This window comes from Ornithorhynchus anatinus, chromosome X3, assembly GCF_004115215.2.
Source record: "Ornithorhynchus anatinus isolate Pmale09 chromosome X3, mOrnAna1.pri.v4, whole genome shotgun sequence".
Lineage (NCBI taxonomy): Eukaryota > Metazoa > Chordata > Mammalia > Monotremata > Ornithorhynchidae > Ornithorhynchus > Ornithorhynchus anatinus.
This window is the reverse complement of record NC_041751.1, coordinates 9,869,736-9,894,494: the sequence shown is the minus strand read 5'-3', so window position 1 is coordinate 9,894,494 and position 24,759 is coordinate 9,869,736. Positions and strand designations below refer to the sequence as shown.

At 38.8% G+C, this 24,759-nt stretch overlaps 1 protein-coding gene across 6 annotated transcripts in view; it reads left to right on the top strand.

The window, feature by feature from the left end:
• The window catches only part of CTNND2 (catenin delta 2), a 471,257-nt gene that overhangs the window by 128,630 nt on the left and 317,868 nt on the right, over positions 1–24,759 (top strand). Inside the window, exon 1 of one of the 6 annotated variants that reach the window (XM_039910618.1) lies at positions 13,377–13,695. The exons of the other annotated variants lie outside the window; for them this stretch is intronic. The gene's annotated coding sequence lies outside the window, so the exon portion shown is untranslated. Of the gene's footprint in view, positions 1–13,376; positions 13,696–24,759 lie in introns of those variants that run through there. 6 annotated transcript variants of the gene reach the window in all.

The window sequence follows — 24,759 nt, the reverse complement described above, 5'->3', positions numbered from 1 at the left end:
GGCCTTTTAAACTCTACTCCTTATTTCTCTGGATTTTCACAGAAGAAGGAGGGAAGAAACAATTTCTGCAAGTGTTCCAGAAGCTTGGTGTCAGGATTAAGACTAGCCAATTAGCAGTCTAAATCTTTGTCTATCTCTGCCCTAGATAAACATTAAAGCCTGGGAGCTGCTGCTTCCCAAGTGTTTATCCAAACCAGGCAACCTTGATCAATTATTCAGGAAGAAATGGGAGAGAACTGACCCTGGAGGCCACCAGGGAATGTAACTGGTGTCCATTACTGAATGCCTACTATCCAGCAGGCTGCTAAAGAACATGGTCAGTTGTGCAGTACCTGAAAAGTATTGTCACTTTATTTGGATCTATCATAATAATAAAGGGTTCTGGAAATCAATCTGTTCATCAGTGTTAGAACAAGCACATGGAAATTGTTCATCAGCACTTGATTTCTTAGCAGCTACTGACAGCCTTTTTTTTTCAAAGTGCTTTGCTCTTAGAAACACAAACATTCCATACTACTTAATTTTAATGAGAAGAAATGTTTAGACATCTAGTCATAATTGTGAGTTTTGTTGTTTTTATAATTAACCCATTTCACAAACCAATAAAAATTACCCTCACCTAAATAAGAAGTGGTTTATTTTCCTTCCCATTTAGGTAATTAATGATCTAAATTTTCTGAGTGAGACTAATTTGTGGGAATATCAACGTTAAAATTTGAAGTTTCTTCAAACTGCCAGTTTTTATTGAAAGTTAATCTCTCAAGTGGAAAAGCATATTGTTAGCCTGCCCAACGGAATCAAATGTTCAAATGAGAAAAGTTAATTCCTTCCTCAAATTTTTTGTAAGTAAAGTACTTTGAATTCTGAAGTTATTAACCAACCAAAGTAGGCCATAGTTAAGTTTCTGTGTTAAGGGAGCTTGGGAAGCAGAATGGCTTGTGGATGGAGCCTATGCCTGGGAATCAGAAGATCATGAGTTCTAATCCCAGTTCCGCCACTTGTCTGCTGTGTGACTTCGCTTCTCTGGGCCTCAGTTCCCTCATCTGTAAAATGGGCAATAAGATTGTGAGCCCCATGTGGAACAGGAACTGTGTCCAACCCGATTTGTTTATATCCACCCCATTGCTTAGTACAGTACATTATTATTAGTAGTAATAGTATGCTTGAAGACTGATACCTTTCAGATCAGATCTTTCCCTCATTTTCTGATGTGCATGCACTCATATTGTGGGTGGATATTAGATATGTTCCCCATGTACATATATACATGTCCTTTTTATGATGACTATTTTAATAGTATGAATGCCAATGCATAGGTCCTATTTAGCATTTTGTTCTACTGAAACACCATTTGAAACATTCATCCATGTCAAGCGGTCAATAAATACAATTGATTGAATGTATGAATACTACTGCATTGGTTCCAAATCAAACTTACCCACAGTGCAGCTATTGAAGACCTCCTCTGTGCGTTTGAAACATTGTTGCTGTCTGAATTGTGAAAAGACAAATGTAGAAACATATTCATGAATCTAATATTTCCAAACCTGTTGTATGTGATTCTTATTTAAAAACGTGTTTATTCTCTTGAATCTAATAAGATAGAAAAAGAATGTTTTATTAACTTCTCTGGAATAAGATGGTTACGACTGAGACTTCTGATAAAATTGTAGTTTGGTTCAAGACCCATATCTTCCCTCCATTGTCTGTCATTGTGCAGGATTTTTTTGTTTTAAATAAGCAAATCGATTCACTAACAAGGGCCTCAGCATCTTCATCGTTGAATTGTTTTGCATCTTCAAATGCTGTGGCTCTCCCAGTGGCAAACTATAACGTCTTTTTGCTGGAAATGCTATGAATGAAGGCGATGAATGCCAGCACCTTGCTGAGACAAATTAGATCCTTGCTAAGAAAAAGCTAGCACGATAAAATGGCATGACTGAACAGCAACGATGTTTGTATTATGGCAAGCCATCCAAACAAAACTTGACTTTTTTTCTTTTTTAATCACTAAGTCAATTCCTATCAGAGTTAATGTCTACCTGGTGTTTGGGTGTCTGTTGGCTTCCATCCATTTGTATACAACTGAGTAGGTCACTGGATGTGTCTTCTTTTGGAGTGGTGCCCTTTTTCAGAAAGGTCCCTGTGTGGGGTGGAATTAGCAATAAAACAGTCACTCACATTATGCCTTCCAAATCTGCCTAGAGGTATAAGTGACCATCTGTTGATGTTACTCCTGCCCTTGAAACAAAAGCTCTTTACAACTGTCATAAGCAGGGAATATGTTACTCATTGTATTGTACTCTCCCAAGTGCTTAGTACAGTGCTGCACATGTAGTAAATGCTCAATAAATGTAGCTGAATGAATGTATGAATGTCCCCATAATGATGAACTATTAGAAGCATCATGGCCTCGTGGAAAGAAAATGGGCCTGGGAAGTCAGAAGGACCTGGGTTCTAATCTCAGCCCCACCACATGTCTGGTGGGTAACCTTGGGAAGTCACTGAACTTCTTCTCTCTAAAAAGTCTTCTTCTCTCTAAAAAGGGGATTAAAACTCTGAGTCCCATCTGGGACATGCACGGTGTCCAACCTCATTATCTTGTATCTCTGAAAGCTCATTTTGGTCAGGGAACGTCTCTGCTAATTCTGTTGACTCTCCCAAGCACTTAGTACAGTGCTCTGCACATAGTAACTGCCCAATAAATACCATTGATTGATTAATTGATCTACCCAAGCACTTAGTACAGTGCCTGGAATGTAGTTAGCACTTAGCAATTACCATTAACAAGAACTACGACGGGAAAAAAGTGTTTCTTCTACAAAGATTTAGACAAATTCACCATAGGAGTATCAACATCGGGAAAATCTTATAACAGCTTAGATGAGCCCCAGAGGTAGATATAGCAGCTACCCAGGTCAGAAAAGGCAGTGTCTGCCCAGAAAGTCTCCAGTGACTGCTGGGAAATGTAGGAAATCAGCCTTTATGCTTCTGGGGACATGTAGAGTTCTTTTTTCTTTCTTGAAATTCCCTTGCCAACTTTGAGCCAAAGCTCTGAGGATTTGGAATGGCCCATTCTATATCATAGACTGACTGATCCAGCCTTCCACCAAAAATAAGGAAACATGTGGTGCTGGAAAGGAATTACCTTTCGCCTTTACTCAATCCCTAAGGTGTGTTGCTGCCGTCACTGGATTTATCAGTGGCAGAATGGAGCTCAACCAGTTTGCAGTTAACCTTGTTATTTAATTTTAGCCGCATGTTCAACCCACTCTTCAAATGTCACCTATGTGGGGAGTTAATTTTAAAATTTGTGATTCAGAGTCAAAGAACATTTGACACACTCTTATTAATATAAAGTTCCACGCAGACTGTGTCCAAGTAGTAAACACCGCCAGAGCTGCTATTCTCAGTGATAATTGTTATTCTTCTAAGCACTTTTATAATCATATTACAATCTGGTTCTAATGCACACAGTGACTCTGTCAAAATAAATTCCCTGATGAATCAAGAAGGCTGGCAAGAGATGATTGCTAGTTGGTGGAATTTTTAATATTAAATTACATGGTTATGTTAAGAGGTTATTACTTTTAAATGAATGGCTACCCGAAGCAGCATTTTAACAAAAGCTATTTTTCAGAAATTTCTTAATTAGGCTATTAATCACTAGTGAAAGATAAACTGCTTTCCTTTATAGTGCATGGTTTATAATGTGGAAGTGCAAAAAGAAGTAATCCTTATTCAAATTATTATAGGTGTGTATACCCTTGAGAATAAGGAGTTCTGTTTGTGTTAAAGTGTGTCTGTGTGCCTAAGTGTGTATGTGCTGTCCAGTGTTTTCTAACATTTTTGCAGTTTCTGCCTACTAAGTCCCAGTCTCAGGCGGAATGCAGCATAATCATGTGTGCCCTCTCTTAGGAAAAAATAGTTTTGCAGTTTCTTGCAGAACAAAACTTGACAACGCAGAAAGGTGCAGATCCCGAGTTCCTCTCCAAAAAAAAGTCATAATGGCCACTTTAACTGACTGATTGTTAATCCAAGTGCAAAATCCAGTACCATAGTATTACTCTTAAAATATGAAGGTTTCATAGGGGAAGGAATTTTGGCAACTAGCTCAGAAGTTGGAAACTGGTGAAAACCTACACATCAGTACATATGGAACAGCACACCTTGGCCACGAGGATACCCACAACCATATCTTCTGGATTGGCATCGTGTTCTTTCCAGATAGACACACCTTCATGGAGCTCTCCCTGTTGCCCCAAAGCATTCCAGCCAAAGAAAGTAGTGAAAGCAAGCATAGCGGGAGACCTGGATGCATTTATTTTTCTTTCCAAGGCCAGCAGTTATCAGTTTTTACGATTTTTGATCATCTGAAATTTAACCCAGGACCTAAAAGGAAATGTGTCATCTTCCCAGTTTGTAATGGACAAGCATCCATTTGGAGCACAAAAAGCTATACCAAAGGGAGTATTCATTTGTCTCCTCCTTTACAGTTTCATCAAGAATTCAAAACCTCACTAGCCCATGAAAACAAAAATTTTTCATCCATTTTAGAGGTAGTTAACCATGCAATTTCTTAGCTATTTGGAAAGATATCATTTATCCCTGTAAATTTTACCTATTGTGGTTTATAACTAAGTAATACTTCTGGGTAGAAGTAAATTCATTTAGAAAAGTTTTTTGATTACAATAAACTATCCTCCAGATTTCAATTGCTGAGCTTAAAAGGTAATAGAGCTGAGGAAACTTGTAAAAGGAATTGAGAAAATCCTGTCATTTAAAATCAGTATGGTATTTTTTCAAATACCCTTTTTCTTTTAGAAATTGACTTAGAAACATGACTTTTATGTGTGGGGTTATGCTTCTTTAAAATGCTTCCTCTGCTCTCTCTCTGCTCCCCCTTCACCCCCTTTCCCTCTGCTTCTCCCCCCCTCCTTTCCCCTCCCCTCAGCTAAGCCCCCTTTCCCCCCTTTCCCTCTGCTTCTCCCCCCCACTTTCCCCTCCCCTCAGCACTGTGCTCATTTGTATATATTTTTATTACCCTATTTATTCTGTTAATGAGGTGTACATCCCCTTGATTCTATTTATCGTGATTAAGTTGTCTTGGTTTTTGTCCGTCTCCCCCAGTTAGATTGTAAGCCTGTCAATGGGCACGGATTGTCTCTATCTGTTGCCGAACTGCCGCTTAGTACAATGCTCTGCACGTAGTAAGCACTCAGTAAATATTATTGAATGAATTGGGAATGGCTCTCTTGTAAGATATGTTTATCTGTAGCCTTACATGCTACAAATTAGAAGTCATTCCAGAACCTCTGGAAAAGTATCAATTCCTTTATGGGCTATATATTGTAGTATTAAATATCACTAAACTATTTAATTTTTTATGTTCTACATAATTCAGGAAGCTGAACCCAGTATTTAGAGTACATTTAAGTTAACAGTACAGTCTTATTGCTATAGCCCATCTATTTACTATATTTACAGAAACACATTGGCATAGTTACAGGATTCATTTTAAGAAATCTGAAATCCATGTCCTTACCTCGTTGTGAGTAAGAATGGTAATATTGCATAGGAAGCAATGAGAGGAGGGTGAGAAAGGATCATAGTTGTGATTTGAGCTCAGGAAACCAAAGTGTGTGCCCACACATTCATAAAAATGCACAAAAAGTGTGCATTAAGGAGGGAGAACTGTAGAAGAAATCTAAACACTTTTCAGATGTAAATGAAGGCATAAAGTTAATGGAATGGAATTCAGTAAGTCAGGGTACTTTGTTTTTCCATGAAAACAAAGAAAAAGCAGGAAGAAAAAGTGCGTGTTTAATATCAAATCAAATATTTGATCATGTAACTGCACACTCATCCAATTCTGAAGGGTATGTCCTCCAGAATATATACAGCTTGTAGAATCCAGACAGTTTCATCAAGTCACATATTCAGAGATGTTCATTAAAATTGCACCACAGTCTTGGTTACCAGATTTTTGTAATAAGTGAAAAATGTTACTCCTCAGTTGTGAAGTGGAGAACAATAATATTCTTTCTAGATGAAGTGTTAGATTTCATTTTGTTAAATGTTAATGAATATTTGTCATTACAGAGTCATAAACTTGGTGATATTTGTCATTATGCAGTAATTTTCTTCTCCCATCTTTATGTCTATTTTTAAACATTCATTTCCATACTTCCTACCCCAAGAATGCTTGAAGTGGAACTTCTAGTCCTTTAAATTAACATTCTGTCAGCCATGAAAATAAGCCCTCGTGTGTGCTCAGAACTTAAAATAAATCAGAAAAGTCATTGTGGAAACCAGGAATGGAGAAATTTAGCATACTGTACTTTGCCTCCCCTTTCTGTTACTTTTTGTTTGGTTTCCAGGGAAATGGTTTTCTTCTTGGAGACTATTCAACATGTTTCTTGCAGACAGTTGCTTCCATTCTCTTAGGTGGTAGGAAAAACTGTAGACAGAGGGGTGGGGTGGTACTGCAATATATGGGAAGACCATGGAGGAAACCTGCCTTCAGCCTGGAAAGCAAAAATTAATGAAAACCAACTCTGAGGTGTAAAACACATTTCTGAGTGACAATAAGCCCTATCTAACTGGTGAGACCCAAAATTGATAAACTAAGGATGAGTGTTTATTCTGCCTTCGCTATCGTATGGGATAGATAGTTAATGTTCAGAGAACAATCCCATTAAAAATGAATGTCAGGAGCAATTGTGAATGATGGTAGAAAGAACCTAAAGATTACCACTTTAGGATGAATCAGAACATACTATAATATAGTCTTTTTTTGTATCTCAAGTGAATATATGATGTTTTGTTTTTAAAGCAGCATATTTTAATGGATCAACATCTCTGTAGGAGAGGAAAATAAATGGGTTTATCACAATTAGCTGTTAGTGTCTATAGGAATTGGCATTATCATTCAATGGTTTGCAAATAATGTCACCATGGAAATAAGATGGCACCAAAAAAAATCTGTTTAATTGTTATACTAATGGTTTCACAGCTGATGCATTTAGTCACTCGATCTTGTGTATGTCTCATGGATATGGTCTGCAACAAAAATTCTAAAACTAAATGTTTGTCATCTGTTATTCAGTTGATTATTCATTACAAAATGTAATAGAAGCAGGTGACAATTCAAATGTGCCACATCTTTCATTATGAAATTTCTCAAGTGCTTGTGTTCAAAGTACATAAAAGCTTTATCAGATTAGACAGTCCTTGTCCCATTCAGGGCTCAGAATATATTTTATCCTCATTTTACAGATGAAGAAACTCAGGCCCAAGGTCAGTGACAGGCCCAGGACCCATACCTAGGTCTTTTGATTCAATTCCAGGCTACCTCCTCATTTTCACCCTCTTTGAGAAAACTAAATTGCCCGGCTGTCCAGGTAATCGTGAAGAGGGTGGAGTCTGATTTTATTTTTATCCTTCTTGCTGGGAAGGGAGAGGGGAAGAGAAAGAAAAAAGAAAAGTGGGAGGGGGAGCACACACTTAGGACTTGGGAGAATATAATAGAATTAGCAGAGGTGATTCCTGCCCTCAAAGTGTTTACATTCCAGCAGGGGAGACAAACACTCAAATAAATTGCAAATAGCAACTTGATGGGAAAGGAAATGTATTCAGAAGTTCCCTAAATTTCTGTTTACCCCGTATTTCCTCATTCATATTTTTCTTCTTGCCCTTCTGTTACTCCCTTTTCCTCCATTTTTCATTTCCCACACTGTCCTTTTGGTAGATAAGAATAGGGATATGCTCTCATTTTTTTTTCCTCCTGAGAAGACTAGCTGGTCTCATTCTCTTTCAGAATACTAATTGTAAGAATAACCAAGTGTTTTCCAGTCAGAAACCTTCACCACCAATTTTATAGCCTAGGAGGCAATCTTGTATTTGCAGGAAGATAACTAGAGTCCTAGATCCCAGAGCCAGATGCTTTCTATTGGACAAACAGGCGAACAAGTATAGAATTTAGAGCATTCCCTATATTTGGGAAGCCATCTGTCACAGTAGGCTGATATCCATTTCAGCACCATTTCAAATGATGAAAGGTAGCCACTTGTATTTGAGAAAGCGAGTCTATGAAAAATGTTATCGAACATAATCATATAATCATTGTGGGTGACCCAGTTCTAGGTATAAGGAGATTAAACAGTATCTATGTAAGATCAGTCAGAGCTCTAACCTCCACGTGTTTGGGAAGAGATAACTTTGAAGGAAATTTCTCAACTTTGTGGCTGGAACTTCTGGAACCTCTTCTTTCCTTTCCCCCTCCTTTTGCATCTCAACTTGTGATGAGTGCTTGCCTCAGGGTGAAGGAGACTCCATGGAAGGGGGCTTTAGCTAAATCTCTACTTGAGCTGAAATAAATTTTTGCTTCACGTGGTGGTGTTGGATGGCAGAGAAGAGGAAAGTGGTATTCCTATTGAGTTTTCATCTTTCTCTTCCTATCCTGTAGTGTTGGCTTCTTCCCACTGTCTGTTGCTGCAAGGGATGTGCATGTGCCCACCTGTGATAAAGAGCAGGATTGGGGGATGAAATAATAATAATGATGGTATTTGTTAAGCACTTACTACGTGCCAAGTACTGTTCTAAGTGCTGGGGTAGATACAAGGTTCTCAGGTTGTCCCACATGGGACTCACAGTCTTAATCCCCATTTTACAGATGAGGTAACTGAGACACAGAAAAGTGAAGTGACTTGCCCAAAGTCATACAGCTGACAAGTGGTGGAGCCTGGATTAGAACCACGACTTCTGATTCCCAAGCCCGTGCTCTTTCCGCTAAGCCTCGCTGCTTCTCTACACTGAGGGTCAGGGGTCATTCACCAGAGCAGCACTTTTAACATTATATGAGGACAATCTTTCTCATATAGTTGAAGGGGGATCGTGCCAACTTTAGTATCTTCCCCAAGCAAAGAATGTAAGGTTCAAGGTGATGGTGCTTACTCCGTGTCAAGCCGTGTTCTAAGTGCTGCGGTAGATAATACTAGTTGATCAGGTTGGACACAGTCCTTGGCCCACACAGGGCTCACACTCCTATCCCCATTTTACAGATGAGGTAACTGAGGCACAGAGAAGTTAAGGGACTTGCCCAAGGTCACACAGCAGACATGTGGGAGTGCTGGAATTAGAACCCAGATCCTTCTGACTCCCAGGCCTGTGCTTTATTCACTAAGGCACCCTGAGGTCAACTACACTGAGGTCAACTTCACTGGGCAAGGCAGCTTATTGACTCAAATCAATTTCCATTTCCCATTTGAGATATATTGGACACCTTAGAGAGAAAGCATTTCAAGGATATTATCAAGATAAATATGAAATATGTAACAGTGTTACTAACTCAAAGGAGATAATTATCTAAGCCTTCCTGATTGGACGAGTACTTTGAAATTCTACAACAATAACAGGCTTCAGGAAATTGGACACAGCAAAAATTGCATCCTGTGGACAAAATTAATAATCTAGGGTTCTCTGTCATTTGGGAAGAGCCTGCTAGTTCTAAATGGAACAAATGAGTCATTAGTTTTCATGGTAATAGAGGTGTAGCTGTTTGTTGGCTGTCATGATATGAGGACACCGTGTTACACTTGGGAATGGAGGCTCAGGAAAAGATGGTAGCACAATTTCCCCAAATACTCTGGGGGCATAAAGTGAGCATGAACTAAAAATGCTCATTCCTAGGTGGGAATTCCAAGCTTTTAAAGTGAGGAGCACTAATTAAGGGTTGAGACAAGGCAGGCTGATAGTTTACCTAGTAACAGTGGAATTTATTGAGCCCCACCTTATTACAAAACCCAGAACTAACCCTTTGTGAAAGTACAACAGAGAGATAAGAGCTATGTCACAACTGGGTAACATTTGTATATATTTTTTCTAAAATAGCTCGGGATAACCTGTAAAAATTCAGGATTGTCCTGGCCAAACTAGGATATATATTCCAGCCTACAAAGAAGAAAAGATCACAGAATACATGTTCATTCTTCAACAGTATTCCTTAGTAAAATCAAAACTTGCCCACCTGGGGAAATATATAGTGAAGTGATTGTGCACATGTGCAGATATGGCCCATGTAGGTTCAATGCATCTATATATATCTAGATAGTCATATGGCACTTTAGTTCTCTTTTAAAAATGAGTCTAGACTTAAATAAAATGTCTTTAAATAATATATGTGTATGCAGCTATGATGGCATTTTAAGATAGTGAACTCAAGAACTCTCTCTACAACTGAAGCATGTTTGGAAAAGAGCTTAAAAGTCTCTGCTCACCGCCTCTTCTTGTTGGTATTCTTTTAGTGATCACTCCTTAAGACAGTGACATAATGTCTACGTGCCACAGAACAAACAGAGTTCACTGTGTGTTAGAAGTGGTATTATTCATGATTAGTGGTGTATAAGAAATGTCAAAAAAGCATCAAAGAAAAATATGAGCTAATTATGCTAAAATTAAAGCAAATGTCATTCTCCCTGCTCAGAGATTAAAAACTCTATTCATAGTGTTCAGCTAAATTGAGTTATTCCACAGAAAGAAGTGATTTTAACATATATTCTATGCAAGGAAAAATGAAAAAGATGACAGCATATCAACTCGGTGTTAAGCCAAAAACGTGACAAACTGTGCAACAGACTACTCTTCTTTTGCAAGTTAACCACTTTTTTGCTCTGTGCCTCTATCAGTGTAAATGCACTGATGCACTTGTTAACATTAATGTTGTTTGGAAGGAACTGAGTTTTCTTTCTTATCCTTTTATCGGTTAATAAAACAGATCATAAGCAGTGTCCGTAAAATATTTTGTAGTTGTCGGTGATTCAGCTTCAGGATTTTCTTTTTGATTAAATAATACACGTTTTTAATATCTGCATTCTGAGTTCATTTTATTTTCATAATTGGGGTTGCATTGTTTGCCCGTTTGTTTTTTGCATTCATTATGCTTGTTCTTTTCTGTTAAATATAGTATCTACTGTGATTTGCATTTATGAGTATCTGAGACAAGACTATGGATGTGTCCTAAAATATTAACAGGAGGGTCAGCTGCAATTTATTTGAGAAACAGAAGATCCTTTGAGCAATTAATTAATCCCATCCCAGGAGACATCATTTCATGTGAAGTAGTTTCCCTTCATTAGCCTGACATCCTGTGACCTTTTGTTTATCAAGTGAAATAATATTCAGTGAAAGAAAGAGCTTAACTACTACAATGGAAGAGAAAAATTAAACATCAATCCACCAACCGATGCTACCCATTGAGCACTTACTGTGTTTGGCGTTCTGTACTTAGCTCTTGGGAAAGTACAGTGCAGTAGAGTTGGTAGATGATCCTTGCCCCCAGGAGTTTTTTACATCCTACAGGGGCAGATTATAGATAGTGGAAGCAGTAGAGTGTAAGGATATTAATCAGGGGTATTTATTGAGTGCTTACTGTGTGCAGAGCACTCCACTATATACTTTGGAGAGTACAATACAACAAAATTGGCAGACGTTCCCTGCTCCCATGAGAAGCAACATTGCATAGTGCATAGAGCACGGGCCTGGGAGTCATAGTTCTAATCCTGGCTCTGCCACGTCAATGCTCTGTGACCATGGGCAAGTCACTTCACTTCTCTGTGCCTCAGTTACCCCTGCTCTAAAATGGGGATTGAGACTGTGAGCCCCACATGGGACAGGGACTGTGTACCACCCGATTTGCTTATATCTACCCCAGTGCTTAGTACAGTACCTGGCATAAAGTAAGCACTTAACAAATACCAATATTATTATAATTATTATTATAATTGTGAGCTTACAGTCATGGGGGAGACAGACATTAATATAAATCAACTACAAATATGAACAGGAGTGCTGTGGAGCTGAGGATGGGGAAAATCCCAAGTGCCCAAAGGGTACTGATCCAAATTCATAGACAATGAAGTGGAAAAAAGGCTCAATCAGGGAAGGCCTCTTGGAGGAGATGTGACCTTAATAAGACTTTGGAGACGGAGAGAGAAGGCTATGTTCAGGTGTATTGTGAGGCAGGAATGAGTATCAAAGTGCGAAAGGAATACACAGTCAAGCAAATGTGTGGTGTAGAAGGGAGGATAGCTACTGGAAATGAGGTCTTATTCAGGGAAGGCTTCATGGAGGAGATGTGATTTTTAGGAAGGTTTTTAAAATGCAAGCATCCTTTGCGTTTTAAAAATTAATGGTAAGAGCAATATTTAAGTGCTTATATGCCAAGCACTTTACTAAATGCTGGGATAGATTAACCAAACCATGAGTTCAGAAGCAGTCTCTGTTCCACATGGGATTCCTAGTGTAAAGGGGAGGAACAACAGAGATTTGGTCCTCATTTTACAGTTGAATAAACTGTGGTACAAACCACTAGATTGAATTGCCCATGATGGAGCTGGGATTAGCTGAGAGTTTTAGCCACTACAATTAAAATGGCAAAAATACTTCAAAACAAGAATATTTAAATTAAAACTTTATCAGCAACTTATATACAAAAAGGATCTTGAAGTAGACTGTAACTCATTTTGGGCAGGGACTGTGTCTGTGGTTAGACTGTATTCTCCCAAAAGCTTAGTACAGTGCTCTGCACACAGTAGGCATTGAATGAATACAATGGAATGAATGCGAACAGTAAATCGTAAGAATGAAAGGAAGAGGAGGGCCATCCTGATCACCCCAGGTTTCAGGACTTTTGTGAGTTGGTAAGGGAATATAGTTATATGAATTGTGACTTGTTGTTTTTTGTAATACAGTTTTCTTTAAATGCAGTGGGTGTAATTCATACTGAGTTAATTGTTGATTTCAAAGGAAAATTATAAAGGTATGCATTTCCATACGGAATTTTAAAATTCCAATATGCATAAAATGAAGAATTTGCAAAATCATGAACACTAGTGTATCTCGTTGGATGTGTCTTTGAAAATATTGCCATCTATTACTTGACATGCTTCCTGAGCATTCTAATTTTATTTAAAAGACTATTTTTGATTAGGGTTGGTGGGAGGGGGGCTATTATATACACTTGGACTGAAAGGAAAATTAAAAAAAACTTACACTACAGAGGATTTTAAATGAAGGATTTGCACTACTCTATAAGACACCATCTTCTAGAGAAGTAGGTTAAAATTATATTAAGATACTCTGGACTATTCATGTCATGTTTCAGATAGTTTAAGGGCCAAATGCAAATTAAGGGGAAAAAGAAATGGAGGCTAGAAAACTGTAGAATTTGCCAAGCAGGCTAGTGGGAGGGTCCTTTTGTGATGAAATGTTGCATAAATAATGCCAAAGGGGGTCTAAATTCACTGTTGCCATGGAGACCTTTGTGCCTGACTGAACTCTATTCTTTTCCCTTTTAAGACTGCAACTACTAGGTTTGTGGTTTCTCAAATGAGAATATCACTTTGCTTTTTATTTAACAGCAAGTGATTGAATGCTGAAACCCCAGTGGGGTGGTTCGGTGTCTTGAATATTTTGGGATGGTCTGCTATATTTGCTTTTCTGAAATCATTCAGTTTCTTCTTGAACATGTGAAGGGAGACGAAGTGTCGGGAAGAGTGACTGCAACTATTTGAAGTACAGCTTTGGAAAGGAGGGAAAACTCTAGCCCCTCAGCTTTGTTGAATAGTCGTCTTGTTTGCCTACACAGCATTTTTGGAAGAGTTTAAGGACCATTTATTTACAAACGGTGCCGCAAAGGTAAAAAGTGAGAGTGTGTATGTTGTTAGAAGAGTCTGAGTATCAGCTTGGTGGTGTGATTTTGGCCTAAAGTTCTTTTTGATGTGCTTTCTTTCATGCATGGTAATGATTGTTTAAAAGAAAATTGAAAAAGCCTTGTTACATAAGTCTCTTAGAATTCACCCTGCCTTGCTTTGAAAATTCTGTGTCAAAATAAATGTTCTGTGAAAAAGTTTGCAAACTATGCTAGCGCACCATGCAGGTGGCTATTTGCAAGTTTTATCAACTATCCTTGGACTGTAATTGGAAATTTTCAAAAATACATTATATGAACACAGTTTATATTTTAAGAAATCCTCATTTCTAAACCTTTTCTCATTGCAATTCAAAAAAGAGTTTCTTTGGAGATTGTGTTTTTGTTCATGTTCAATCTAAACTAGTCATCCACCTACAAAGAAACTCCTTGTAGCTACAGAATTCTCAGAATATTGTGAATTGTCTTTTTTGTTGCTCTTAAGAGCCACGGTATGCTACTTTGCATTTTTGGACCCAAAGAAATGTTTAATTCTTAATGAAAAGCTTCGAATGACAATACAGTGATTGTAAACTTTAGTAATTCCAAATTACCCAGGTGAGGATAAGTACATATCACATAACTTAAATAAAGCCATCGGGGCAGGGTTAGCTAGTAGCTTTCACATTTTTTCAATAGTATAAAGGAAATGTGATTTAAAAAAATTAAGATGTCTGGTCAGCTTCAGTATGTTGCTGCTTTACAGCTCTTTTTAATTTTGGGGTTTTTGTTTTGTTTTCTGGTACTAATGTTAACTGTACTAAGCACTGGGATAGATATGACCTAATCAGTTTAGACATAGTCGTGTCCCATACGGGGCTCACAGCCATAATCCCCATTTTACAGATGAGTTAACAGAGAAGTTAAGTGACTTTCCCAGGGTCATACACAGCAGCCAAGTGGTGGAGCCAGCTTTAGAACCCCAGGTCCTTCTTACTCCCAGGCCCATGATCTATCTACAAGGCCACACTGCTTCCCTCTGGAATTCCATGTTTAGATCACTCAATTTTAATAGGGGTAGGATAGTCTCTCAAAAGACAGGAGGATTTCCAAGACGCTCATATTTGTGTATTTCAGTTTATTATTTCAAGTCAGTACAAAATGGCATTTCTAGTAATGCATTTTCAGAAATGAAATTAAATCAGAAAATGTGCAAAATGCTTCTGATGTGAATTAAGCGTATTGGTCCTTAAGGAATAAGATTAATAGTCTTGTTAACGATTAAGATTTATCAATAGTTTGTTGTCTAAAAGCCAAGACAAGTCTTTCCCATTTCAAAAGACTTTACTCATTATACGCAGTTTAACGAGAGGGCATCGATTACCTTTTGTAGAGCAAACAAAAGAAAAAGTGACTAGGATTTCTCAGAAGATCAATAATCTTCATAACTAAAGATGGGCAACCTTTTTAGTTGTGAAGAATATAAGTAGTGAATGAAATGTGAATTGATACTGTTATTATGCAGTTCATATCCACATATATTTGACAACATTTTTATGCATGTTAATATGTAATTGCAAAAAAGAACCTTGAGTAATACTTTTAGGTTATTGACCATCACTCAAACTCAGAATGTAATACTCTATATCTTCATGAGAGTGTCACAGATTTGCTTTTTGTGACTTAACTGTCATGGAGTGAATGAATGAAGGTGCCCAAGTCAATTAATCAAATCGATCTTATTTATTGAGCACTTACTGGGTACAGAGCACTCTACTAAGGGCTTGGGTGTGTACACTATAACAGAGTTGATGGACATGTTCCCTGCCCACATCAAGCTAACAGTCTAGGCCACTGTGATTGTCTTCCAGAGGCTGTGCAAGTTTTTGACCTTAGGTAAATCACTTAAATTCTTTGGGCCTCAGGTTTCCTCATCTGTAAATGAGAATTTTTTTATGTATTCTATCCTTCTTAGACAGTGAGCCCCATGTGGGACAGGGATTGTGTCCAATTTGATTATCTTGTATCTACCCCAGCACTTAGTACATAGCTTGGCATATGTACTTAGTACATAGCTTGGCATTTAATCAACTAGTAGTGTTTACTGAGTGCTTCCGTGTGCAGAACACTGCACTTCGAAAAGTACAGTATAAGAGAGTCGGTAGGTACATTCCCTTCCCACAGCATGATCATTATTATGTGAAGTCTTCCTTAGATGAATTATTCATACAATTGACTTTATTTTCTTAGTTACTGACAGTTATATAGGGTGTTGATATTATATACGTTTCTTTTTAGTGCCAAATGAACTTTGTGACTTTTCATGTAATTCATTCTCTACTTCCACTCTTATCTTCAGTAATCCGGTACAAAAGAAAAGTACAGGGAAAGTAGCACTGTCGAAAAAGTCAGAAAGTACTGTAAAGTCTTCGACTGTATTACATACAAATGTTATTGAGTTGATTTTAAATCTACCTTTTCCAACATATAGATTTCTAAACAGGAGTGAGATAGGATGCTAACTTAGGTAGACAAGAATGAATTAGTATGTTGCTTCAGTGAACTTCAGCCTAAGTGACTATGGTCTTTTTTTTAGAAATACAAAATTGTTAATAAAGCATTTGACTGTACAAGATGAATAGGTTGCCATATGAATTATTCATGAAGTAAACACACAGCTACAATTTTTGGAGTACAGTGGCTTCATTTAATATAATTGTTCACCTAAGCAGGGTAGTACTACATATTGTTTACTGGCTAACATCCACATTCATCACACTTAGCTAACTTTGAATTACATGTGCTTCAGTTCACCCTAAACCTGTTATACTACCATGTAGCTGCCTTAGTAATTTTCAATAGAATTAAAAGAGCTTCTATGAAAGATACTGCATATACATCACTACAGTGTTGAATAAAAGTAAATGTAGTTTCAGAGTTTGAAATTATCTATCAATTAAAGATTTTTGTTGAGCACTTACTTTGTGCAGAGCCCTATACTAAGAGCTTGGTAGAGTACAGTGGAGTTGATAGAGACACTCCCGGCTCACAAGGAGGTTCCAGTTCAGTTTGTGGATTTCTAGCACTTCCCTTAACATGTTGTGGAGAGAGCCCTAGAAGGGTCTTAGTGGAAAATCAGCTCAATAGCATTTGTATTTAATAAATACAAATAAATAATTTAACAAGGTTACAGTACTTTCTGACAGTGAAAACAATCCTAGTTTCCATGGTACTTTTGATGATAGATTACCGAAGAGTGGAAGTAGAGCAAAGTAGGTGAAAGAGCACAGATTTAATTTGGCACAGAAGGGAAACATATATAAACAACCCATAAATACAGCATCAAGCAACCAGTTTTCATGAGTGATGTTGTTCGTTTATAGAGTTCTCCAATTTCACACATCTACAGATATGTCATTTCATTGACAGTTGTGGAAGTAAGTGCTCAAATAGAGAAGCAGCGGGGCCTAGTGGGGAAAAAGCACGGGCTTGGGAGTCAGAGGACCTGGTGTCTAATCCCGGCTCTGCCACTTGTCCACTGTGTGACCTTGGGCACGATGCTTAACTTCTCTGTGTTCCAATCTGTAAAATGGGAATTAAGAATGTGAGCCCTGTGGGACATGAACTGTGTCCAACCTTATATCTACCCCAGTGCTTAGCACAGTGCCTGACATATAATAAGTGCTTAACAAATGGCATTAAAAAAATACCATAGATTGATTGATGGGAGCTCTTCCCCAAGTCATCTTTGTCTCAACCTGCCTTCCCCACTGCATTGCTTATGGGCTTGGCTATGTCACCCTTAAGCACTTTTTATGCTCTGCCATCCCCACAGAAGCTGTGAACAATACTTATATTCTCCTATTTCCCCTACCTGGAATTTATATCTGTAATCCTCTCCCGCAGTAGACTGTAAGCTGCTTATGGACATTGTGGCATCATTTCTCCCAACTCTGTTGTATTAACTCTGCACAGTTAAGCGCTTACTAAATACCACTGATGTAGGGATTGTAAAACAATATTTTTTTTTCAGGTGGTTCAATTAAAGTACACAATTTCCTTTGGAATCTGTTGCACAAGAAGATTTGCTACCAGATTAATCACCTTAATGTAAAATATTTGTGCAGTGCAAAAGTTCACTGAAGGTGTTAATCCCTTTGTGAGGTTAATGCTATAACAGTAAGGAGGCATGTTTTCAAATGAAATCTCATCTGCCACGAGGGCAGTTTCTTCAACCTGTCATTCATGTTTGTGTACAACATTTGTTGGGCACCAAAATGCTGAGTAGTTCTGAAGGGATGCTACTGACTCAGACAGAATCAGCAAGCATGCTCTGTGACTTTAGTGTTTAATCCTTTTTGGAAATATGACCACTGAAGTATGATATCTGAGTGGATAGCTAGAAATTCACTTATAGAAACAGAAAACATCCTACAATAGGTGGAATAATTTGGAAACCTCTGAAATAACACAATCCACCTCCTGTTCAGGGTGATGGATTCTTCCTGTAGTTCCGGCTGAGCAACCAACTGTTACGCCTGAGCATAGGTGCAGTGGTCCTATATGTGAAGGTACCTGGTGCTGGATGTTTAATATGTGGTTTCCGGTAATAATTATGGTACTTGCTAAGTGCTTACTATGTGCCAAGCACTGTTCTAAGTGCTGAGGTAGGTACAAGGTAATCAGGTTGGACACAGTCCCTGTCCCAGATAGGGCTCACACTCTCCAGAGACTTCACTTTCCTGCCTTTCTGCTTTGCCCTAGAAGCACCAACCCTCTTGCTCCTTGTTCTTTCTGTTGCCATCACATATCCTTTCCAAGAGCTTCTAGTCCAGAGCGACCACTTCCCAGCTGGATGGATCAAGCAAAAATGTTTGGGGAGCACAAATCAGAGTGTCCTTGTATCGCTTGAGTGGCTGGCTTCAGGAGCATTTGCCAGGCATTAGTTTTCCATCTGAACAAACCAGAAGCTGTGGCAGTCACCACGGCATCTCCCTTCTGGCTCCCGCTTGTAAAGCTTTGGCAAGCAGGTACCGGCCAAGTCACCGGGAAGGTTCTGCCAGAACCAGCTACCGTGGCTTCCAATGTAGCCGGGGAATGTGGCTGACCATCCGCCGCCGGGTACAAGCAGAAGCAGTGCCAGTTACGAGGCCAGGACGTTCCCTCTGTGTTCATTGATCTGACGAGGGAGTTGCAGTCGGTTGCTTGGTATGCTTGGTGGCAGTTCTTAGGTAAACTTCACCCACGCAAAAAGTGAATCTCGATCCGCTCGTTTCATTGTGACATGCTGGCCAGAGTTGCTGAATTTAGGGAAGCTGTCAGAATCCTGTTCGATTGTCGGTGGCCCCAAGCAAATCTGGCCTGCCCTTGCTCTACCGTGTATTATGTAGCCCCAAATGAAGCCCTGTGCAAGTAGGTGGCCCAGTATATTGGTTGTTGAATTGCTGATGAGGTAACAAAACTCTGAACTGCTTCTCCAAAGTACCAAGTGTGGAGAACTACATCAAAAACAGACAGGCCCCGTATGGATCAAACCCATTAACTCAGCAAGCAACTATTGTTATTTGCACACAGTGTGGAAGAGAATGATGGTCAAGCATTGTTTTCTTCAGCCCCAGTTTTACACTACCTGCATACACACACACACACACACACACACACACACACACACGTCTCCAATTACTGCTCTATTATTTGTGTGTGAATGTGTGTAATATATATATATATATATATATATATGTGTATGTGTTTATATTTGCATTCTTCATTCAGCAGGAACCTTGATTTTTTTTTATGTTCTTAGCTGAATATTTTCATTGTTCAATTTGGTATGATTGCTTTCAGAACCCAAAGTTATCAAGAGCTTCTACCATGTAATGATAATAATAATGATGATTGTAGTATTTTTAAGCGCTTACTATGTGCCGGGCACTGTATTAAACACTGGGGTGGATACAAGCAAATCGGGTTGAACACAGTCCCTGTCCCACATGGGGCTCACAGTCTTAATCCCCATTTTACAGATGAGGCAACTGAGGCGCAGTGAAGTGAGTTGCTCAAGGCCGCACAGCAGGCAAGTGGCCGAGCCGGGTTTAGAACCCATGACCTTATGACTTCCAAGCCCGTGTTCTCTCCACTATGCCATGTGACTGGTATATGTCAGTGTCTGCATGTTTGCTGCCCACAATTTACCCTTAATGCCTATACTTATACTGTGGTGGATTTATTATTAAGAGGGTCACATACTTGAGCTTTGCCATCGATATTATCCGCGGGCTCCAGTAATTATGCCCTTTATCTGTCAGAATGCTGCCATGCCCCTCTTCCAAGTCTCATCTTTTTCAGAAATCTTTCCCTAATTCCTCAAATCCCCAAGTGTTGTGGCAACCTAATTTACACCCATGCTTAAAACTTACGTATATATGTATATCCTGAAATCACTGCCTATGTTCTCAGTATTCTTCCTCTGCTGCCACTATTGGTAATTTTTGTTTGATTGTCCCTCCCTTTAGATTATAAATTCCTTGAGGGCAGGAAGAGTGTGTGGTGCTTCTGTGTACTTTTCTAACTACTTTATACAGTGCTATCCACTCAGTAAGCAAGCATATGGTAAATATCATTAACTGATTGGCTGAGCATATCACTGACAAGCTGTTTGTCAACACTGCTCCTAAATCAGGTGTGTATCTCGGAAATATAGTATTCCTGGGTTGATTAATTGATTTAAAAAAGAACAGCAAAGCTTTCGGTTGACCTAAATATTGATTTGGGAATGACAGAAATATCGAGCTTGCAATGAGAAAATGTCTCCAGCTCTGTGATTGTCAAAACTCTGTGCTTTGGCTCTGAGCTCCGTCGTCTCCCTCTTCTTTCCCCTATATTTCATCCCCTCACCCAATTCATCACCTATTTTCCTTCTCCCTCCTTCCTTGACTCCCCTTTCCTTCTGTTTACTCCATTATCTTCCCATTCTCTTTGCCCTATTATTCTCAACATCTTTTTTCCACTGTTCCAGAGATTCATCTCCTATCTTTCTGGTGTATTACAGGTTCCGTCATTATAGTAAGTAGAAAGGAGGAGAGCAGGGGAATTGGAGGGAAGGGCAGAGAAGAAAGAGAGACATAGAAGAAAAGGAGAGATGGGGGAAGAAGGGGAGACTGAGAGGAAAGGGGTAGTAAGAGAAGGTGAGGCTAACATTTCCTGTTGCACATTCGCAGAAGTATCTATGCTACACATCTAGAAACATGTATCCACCTCCTTGATTGACAGCTGCTCTATATGTTAGCCTTAAATGGTATTGCATGCTGCTTTCCCATTGGATTGATATTTGATTCATTTTGCTATTTCAGGTTAAATTTTAGTTAGAAGAACGCCCTGACTTAAGCATTAACTCTCTTGAAAACGAGAATGGTTTGGAGAAAAAATTACTTACCCTGCAGCAGTATCACCTGGATTTACAAGCAGCCTGCTGTATAACCTTTCAACTGGAGAGTCTCTGACTGCCCTTTTCATGTAACTACCGTTGATGGGAATTACAGGACATGGTTTTAGAGGACACAAGTAATAAACAAAATATTGAAGAGTCACAGGAAGATATTAAGATTATTTGTTGAACCTTGGATTCATGTACCTGAATTCACTTTAATGGAATTTAGTTTGTGTCAGCCCTTGCAACCACATTTTAGCTGAGTTACTGTGAAATCATAATTTACTTTAGGCCACTTATGAATAGATAGACCACCTGTCCAGTATGCCAATGGAACACTATCTACATTTCATAGATAGTGAAATGAAATCTATTTCATTTCCTGTGATTAGCTCTAAATATATTTTTTGTTTTATGCAGTGAAGGTTTTACTTGTCTGCAGTGTATGACACATTGTCTACCTGGACAGCTGATAGATTATTCTCATTGAAAGGAAATAAGACTAGAAAGCTGGTTTGCAAAACTAAAAAGACGGACACACATTGGTTAGATGGAAAGATGGTGTTGATAAGCCCCAGGTGGGCAGAGATTGTCTGTCTTTATTGCTGAATTGTCCTTTCCATGAGATTAGAATATGAATGAATGAATGAAAGGAGGTTATTGGTCACAGTGTGTTTGGCCCTGGAGGGTATAAACTGTTCTAGAGGGGATGAATACAGCCATCCTGCAGTCGTAGAAGGCCTTATCTGTTTATCAGTATGCAAATATGATGCATTATTTTGTTTATCTTATTCTACATTATGCCCACTACATGAACTGAAAATAATTCATTACTGTTTGTTGCAGATTAAAATTCAGTTCTTGCTGGTTGCAGATTCAAATTCAGTTCTTGCTAAGATGAATTTATATATAGATCACACTGTGAATTTGAAGTGGCTACAAACATTTAAAAAGCTTCCTTTCATATAACTTTCATTTAATTTACAATAAATTATCAATTGAATTGTACAACCAAATCATTGATTAAAAATACCAATTTAGAAAGTTAATACATGTATTCCACATTTGTGTTTTCCACGCCTACCCCAGCAGAGTGAAGGTTCATTCACACCCCACAGCATTTACATATATTTATGTAATTTTACTTGTCTGTTTATTTGTATTGTTGTCTGTCTCCCCCCCTCTAAAATTTGAGCTCCTTGTGGGCAGGGATTGTCACTATTGCCATATTCTACTTTCCCAGTTGTGGCGCTCTGCACATGATTGAATGAATTTGCTTACTGTATGCAAAGCACTGTACTAAGCACTTGGCCCTGTAGAAAGATGTGTTTGTGAGACTGTGTGTGTGTGAGAGAAAGAGAGAGAGAAAGAAACACTCAACATTTGAGGGGTGAGAAAAGAAAACAAGATCTGAACAAAGCTTAGTCTTTTAATTGAAGCTTTCATAAAGGAGAACATTTAAACCAGAGCAGGGAATGAACTGGGTTTAGTTATATGTGCTTAATCTCATCTTCACCATCTGGTGATGGAGGTATTACACAAGAAATCACTTCAAAGATTACTTGTTGTAGCACTTGCTCCAACTTGGTCCTTAGGTGGTAAAACAAGGATACTTTACCCAAAGCAGTGGGGAAGGGACGAGGCAGTCTAAGTTCCATTCTTTTATTCATCTTGACTTTATCATCTTGGCTTGTTGGCTCTGTTTCTTGTTGTTGTTATTGCAGTCTTTCATTACCTTTGTCGTCTTCTGCCTGTGCTCACCTAGACTGTGAGCCCCATAAGGGACAACAATTGTGTCTAATCTGTTAGGTGTCTATCAGCCCCAGTGTTTAGTTCGGTTCACATAACAGAGTAAGCGGTGAATAGATGCCATAAGTAACTGATAGCCTTCTGCCTGGGAACTTGGAACTCTGGGAGGATTTGGCAGCGTAGTACATCCAAGGAAAAGGAAATAAACAAAAGCAACTAAGTCTTTACTTACAGTAAGAAGAGTAAAGAACAAAGGAACAAATCTCTCTCTCATAATGTGTATTGGGCACCCTTTTTCAAACAAATGCTTAGGTATGAAACCAGGTGAATTTTAAATCTCTGTGTGAGATAAATTTGCTCATAAAGAAAAGAGCACTTGACTCCTTGCTGAAATAAAGTTTCATCCCAGTAGTCACATCAGCAGATTGACTAGGGAGTTTCATGTTGGGAAGTTGTTGAGCTTACAGGAAGAGCAATGACTTGGCCTGAGAAATGCGTTGCTAGCACAGAAAATATTATAAAAGTGCCTCTAGAGTGCTCAGGAAAATAAAAATAAAGAATTAGCGATCCAGGGCTGGGGGATGGGGGAAGCATTGAAGGAGATTAGTGAGATTGGTGTCACCAAGTTAGAAGGTGCATGGGTAAATCAAGTCAGATGATGTCAAAGTAGCGTAAGGTGGTGCAGATGTTGAAGTATATTTGTAAATTGTATGTTGAAGTAACTTGCTTCAAATCAGTATCTTGGATGCTGTCTTTCAGGGTTTCAGATGAGCATCTTGGATGATGTTCTAGGGAGAATGATTAGAAAGAAGCAAGAAGTTCAATTAAAATGAATGTGTTTGCTAATTCCATTGTATCGTACTCTCCCAAGTGCTTAGTACAGTGCTCTGCATACAGTATGCACTCAATAAATACCATTGATTGATTGAAGGAATAAAAAAAAAGTAATGAGGATGTCACTAGGAAAGAGAAATAGATAAAATAGAAGAGGTGAAATGAGTCCAAAGGATTTAGTGATATAGGGGAAGCAGTTTTAGAATAGTGGGTTAGGGGAGGGTGGATCAATATGATGTCATTTTCAGAGTGAAGAGAGAATCTGTAGTGTTTTTACAATCATATTGGGTTTATGAAGATAAGTCAAAGAGAAGTGGCATGGCATAGTGGATAGAGTACATGCCAGGAAGTCAGGAGGTCATGGGTTTTAATTCCGACTCTGCCACTTGTCTCCTGTGTGACCTTGGGCAAGTCACTTCACTTCTCTGGACCTCAGTTCTCTCATCTGTAAAATGGGGATTGAGACTATGAGCCTCACGTGGGTCTGTGTCCAACCCAATTTGTATCCACCCCAGTGCTTAGTACAGTACTTGACACATAGTAAGTGCTTAACAGATACCATAATAATTATTATCATTATTTAAAAGAATGTCAATTGGAGAGAGATGAAGTGTAATTCTGGGTCTAAAACAAGTAGGGAAAGGCAAGATTCTGGCTCTATTGAAGGCTACTTAGCCCACTTCCTTTTGAAGCAGTGTGCCTCAGTGGAAAAAGCCCAGGCTTGGGAGTCAGAGGTCATGGGTTTGAATCCTGGCTCTGCCACTTGTCAGCTGTGTGACTGTGGGCAAGTCACTTCACTTCTCTGTGCCTCAGTTCCCTCATCTGTAAAATGGGGATTAAGACCTTGAGCCTCATGTGGGGCAATCTGATGACCCTGTATCTGCCCTGGCACTTAGAACAGTGCTCTGCACATAGTAAGTGCGTAACAAATACCAACATTATTAAGGGCGGTAGGAATACCCAGACACACACACACACACACACACATATAAAAGCACACACACAAGCACATAAGCAGCCCACACTACTCTTGTTTCAGATGGAGTCTGCAAATTCCAATGAA